Source organism: Hibiscus syriacus, unplaced genomic scaffold (genome assembly GCF_006381635.1).
Source record: "Hibiscus syriacus cultivar Baekdansim isolate YM2019G1 unplaced genomic scaffold, ASM638163v2 tig00110556_pilon, whole genome shotgun sequence".
Classification (NCBI taxonomy): domain Eukaryota; kingdom Viridiplantae; phylum Streptophyta; class Magnoliopsida; order Malvales; family Malvaceae; genus Hibiscus; species Hibiscus syriacus.
The window spans coordinates 1-4899 of NW_024062779.1; the positions used below are offsets into that span (position 1 = coordinate 1).

The 4899-nt window shown below is 39.2% G+C and overlaps 1 pseudogene; it reads right to left on the minus strand.

Moving 5' to 3' along the window:
• Window positions 1–3402: 3402 nt before the first annotated feature.
• LOC120131561 lies at window positions 3403–4899 on the minus strand (annotated as a pseudogene).

Sequence of the window (4899 nt, forward strand, 5' to 3'; positions counted from 1 at the left end):
AATTGGGGATCTACTTTATTCTTATAGATTGGTATCACCGTAGATTTCTCCACTCTCTGGCATCTTGGCAGTCTCTAAAATAATATTAAAGATGTTGGTCAATCCTTTACTCCATCTTTTCCTAAGGTCAACCATACAGTGATAGGAATTTGATGGACCGACAGCTTGTCCCTCCCCATCTTTCTAAGAGACATTTTGACTTCCTCAATCCCAATCCTACTTGTAGGGCAGTCATTGGCCGTAGTATGATGGTCGGCTGACCCATCAACGATATTATCTCTACAGGGAGAGGCACCGTCATTAAATAAGCCAAAGAAGTAACTACCCCAAACCCTCTAATATCATGATCTTTCACTAAAAGAACATCATGTTTTCCTTAATAAACCTAATGCTACCTAGATCCTTTTTCCTATTCTCCCTGGATTTTGCAAGCCTGAGATGCCGTTTGTCCCCTTTGTGTCTAATCTCTTATACATTTCCTCGTATGCCTTATCCTTGCTTTAACCACTGTTTTCTTGGCTTCCCGCTTTGCCTCCTTGTATCTTTGTTAGCTCTCAATCTTTCTTCGTCGTCATTGCATTGTAGAACTCCTTGAAGCAATCTTGCTTTGTCTTCACCTTAGTTTGGACTTCGCGCGTTCCACCACCACGATTCTTTATGTTCCTTGACCTTCCTGTCGACAACTAAAGGGTGTTTTGCCCACCTCTCTGATGGCATTTGCCATATTTTTCCATAACATATCTGTATTATTTGAGATTGTAGTTCCAAAACCTGTATGAGACAAAACCTTACTCCTAAAGTCATCAGTTGTCGCTCAATGTAAGTTCTTCCAAAGAATCCTAGGTTTACCATGTTTAGCCCTCCTATGAGTGCTCTGGCCGTGGCGTACGCGGAACACCAAAAAATTATGTTGTGATGCACATGCCTCTTCAGGGAACACCTTACAATCAATGCAAGCCCAACGATCCCGATTTCGAACCAGGATGTAGTCGATTTGGGTACAATGTCCCCCGCTATGGAATGTAATCAAGTTCACATCTCTCTTGTTAAAGAAGGAGTTAGTGACCACCATTTCAGTCTTCATGATACACAAAATGATTATCACATGCTAAACTACCAAGTCTTTCAATATTAACTATTACCCCTTTGTAAGTTTTTTTTTTAATCTTGTCTCCCTCATTTCCAGCATAAATAATCATTCAAAAGATTCTACCCGCTAAGCAAATCTTTGTCGATCTTCTCCATAGTTCAATTTGGCAACCCTTAGAAGACTGCATGTTATGTTCTAAAATCAACCCAGAAAAGGTTCAATTCAGTTCATCAAATCAAGTAGGAATCAAAGTAGCTAAGCTAAGAACAAATAAAAAAAAGCAGAGAACTATGTTCTTGAAACAATCATTTTATTAACACGCCCTTGGCCCGTTCATCATCATAGTTTTAACTGATATGCTTGCTAATTTTTTTTTAAAGTTCAGTTGGTACTCACAAAACTATTATTTGGTTGCCATTTGTCTTAAATTCTTAAGCTGGTAGCCTAAACTTGCCAAATTAAAGGCTTCATCATTGATGGACCCTGTCTTTCCATTTAAGCAACGCCTTTGATAACTAGGACACCTAACACTACCTATAAAGGATAGTAGTATTGAAGATCTGTTAAGCCCACATGATGAATACAAGCTCAATTAACAAATAAAAATGCTCCCCTTTTGCCTTCCAACTACCCCCTAATCTTTTACGTATTCATCATCCCGAACACTAGATACAACCATGCCTAACGTGACCCACTTGCCTATAGAGCATAAATGATTATTTTGAAACAACTTTTCATCCAAAGATTCATGTCCATACTAGAAGATTAAAGCCAGTACAGAGCACAACAAGCAGAGGTTTCAGCAGAGAGGATGCAGGGCTTTGTGTTGCAGTTGCAGGCTTAGTGTCTCTTCTTCCGAAGAAGCAGAAAGATCGAGTTCAGACCAATATGCATCAATCTCGAGTCTAGAACACGCCATGGTTCAAGAGAGGTTAGACCAAATGATCAGAGAAAGGCAGGAGACAAGGTATAATATAGAAAGAAGGCGGCACAGTAGTGAAGGGACTAAGTTCGTGGTCATGGTAGCCATGGGGAAGTGTTCTTACGACCCGAGAGAAGATTTTAGAAAGTCCATGGTCGAGATGATTACGGCGAACAGGATGCAAGAGCCCCAGGAGCTTCGCAGTCTCTTGAATTATTACATATCTATGAATTCTGATGAGTATCATGGGATTATATTAGAAGTTTTCCATGAGGCTTGCACTGCTTTGTTCTTACGCTATAAACGCCATTGAAAAGCAACGAGAACTTCTTTTTTACTCAGCGAAATGGTTTAGCAGTCTTGAATAATTTATGAACAATGTATAATGCCAGGTGCGAGTGACCATAAAAAATAATGTGGAAGCCCGAGCTTTGTGAAAGGTAGTAAAGGAGGATTCTTTTTTGTTATTTTTCCACTGGTGGTTGCAAAGCTATCAAAATTAACTGTTTCTCATGGCATAAAGACTAAGAAATCCAGAATCATCAATGCCAAAACGCTGAAAAGGGAACTCAAAAGTCAAAACCTAGCTTGTTCAACAATTAATTGAATCAGAACTTACAATGCCTCAACCTTCACGGAGAACATGAAGAAGTGTTTCAAGTATTAGGGCGAAGCTCATGATGAAGATATAGCCATTCTGTTCGTATTTAAGGAGAATCGAGTCGAGTCCATGCCGGCAATAATTATAGTTTGGCTTAAGAATTATTTTTGCCACTGCAGTACACTAAATTTATTATTTTTGCATTAATTTTGTCATCAAAATTATTTAATTTCATCATTCTATACTCTTCCCCTAACTTAAAACTCTAAATTATAAATTTTATGTTAGTGTTTAGTATTTAGGGTTTATGATTTCAAGGTAATAGGGTTAGGATTTATGATTTATAATTTAGGGTTTTAAGTTAAAAGTCTGGTATAAAATGGTATATTTGAACATCTTCGAATACTAAATTGATACGAAAATACGATAGAGACAAAAGTGAAATTAAGTCTATTAATTACCCTTTTGCTGTATAATTTTCTCGTGGCTTCCTCGCTCATTGACATGAAACAGCATATATATACCTATGGACAAGTCAATGATGTTTTTCGTAGGCTTTCCAAAATTCAACTTTCTTTAAACCAGAACAAAATTCAGTAATTAATATGTTATTCAAGACGATTAATAACTGATAACTATGAACTACTAAGCTTGTACACTGATTCGTCACTAAAGGGTGTATGGTTTGCAGAATTCTGCCTGGTTCTCTTAATGAAGCCCTAAAGCATTCGGTTGAAGATAGATATATAAATGTTCCATAGTACATCATTAAATAAAGTCTAACACCAGTCCATGGCTTTGTATTATTACCAATATAATTATAAAATTCTTACATCAAATTAATAGAGACCAAGAAGAAAAGGAATCTAGAGTTTTAAGTTCATGGATTCATCAGAGTGCTGCCCTACTTGATGAGCACAATCACGCTCCCAGCATCTCCTCTTGAAATCCGCAGTTCGTCGTCGAGGTACGTTGTAAGTAACCATAACTCTGCATTGCTGTTTGACAATGGGATCTTCAATGGTGGTTGGCTGGAAATTGTCTTTGCGACAGATGAAGCTGTGTCCTGTACAGAGGTGAGCAAGCCTTTAATAGGAGTGAGATCAATCTTTTGTCCCAGAAATTCAACATTTTCTGGTGGCACTATGGAGTCCGTCAGCTAGGGGGTTCCAATTATGCCTTCTTGAAACTTGATCTCTGCACACAACATTCATAAAGAAACAAGAGCAAATTTAAGTTACACCCGGTGTCCAGAACAACTTCGGGATCGGTTTATCGGAAGAAAATTAGAGCTCTAAACAACGTACCAGCACACGTTTGGGGCTTCGAACCTCGAATTTAGCATTAGTGCTGATGGAACTCGAGGTCAGCGGTCCAAAGAACTGAACAGAGTTCTGGACGGTGAGATTTTCAGCGTCGATCTGCGATATATCCTCCGCCTTGACTAACTGAAATTGACCCCTTGACAACAACGGAAACATACCTGGGAACGATGTGTACCTGTTCCACAACACAAATATCATATACTGTATTCGCACCCACTAATAAAGGCGATAAGTAAATTTGATGAGATCACCATCAAAACAATTCCTATCAAGTTATTCGCACCAAATCTAGTAGTATTCCTGACAATAATCTTTGAGCAATTAGCTCAGCCTTAGAGCATGTTGATGTTTGATATAGACAGAGCAAAGTGTTGATAATATCAAAACAAGCTCATAATTATATTTCTTAACGTTGACTTACGCGAGAATCCATTTTCCATTGAGCAGAGGCAACGCCTCGGTCGGTGCGGGAGTTGGGTTCTTGGCCTCGAGCCGAGTTATAAGCTCAACTATCTCAGTTCACTACTGGATTTCAAGCCACGATCAGTCCCATAAACCGAATCCACCAAAGTTTTCTTCAAGCTCTGGATTTCCACTACTTCGTCGGGCTTCTTCTCTTTTTCTGCCACGGCCACATCTGTACTCTCTATCACAATCGGCTCCTCCTTGACCAGGCCCCATTCGTCGTCGGCGTCCGAAGCACGGACATGGAAAACAGGTCTTGGTTTGATTGATTTCTGGGTCAAAAATTGAGATTTCTTTATCAGATTCTGAGTTGGTTTCCTAGTGTTGGGAGGCAGAACGGAGAGTTTTGAGGAGAAGTTATTGGGTTGTGAAGTTATAAAGAAGGTCTTGCATGGAAAGTTAGACAGTTGAGAAACTGTACCCATGGAAACGGGGTTTACGCACAGGGGAGATGAATACACGTAAGTATAACTTGTACAATTTCGACGACAGTGAC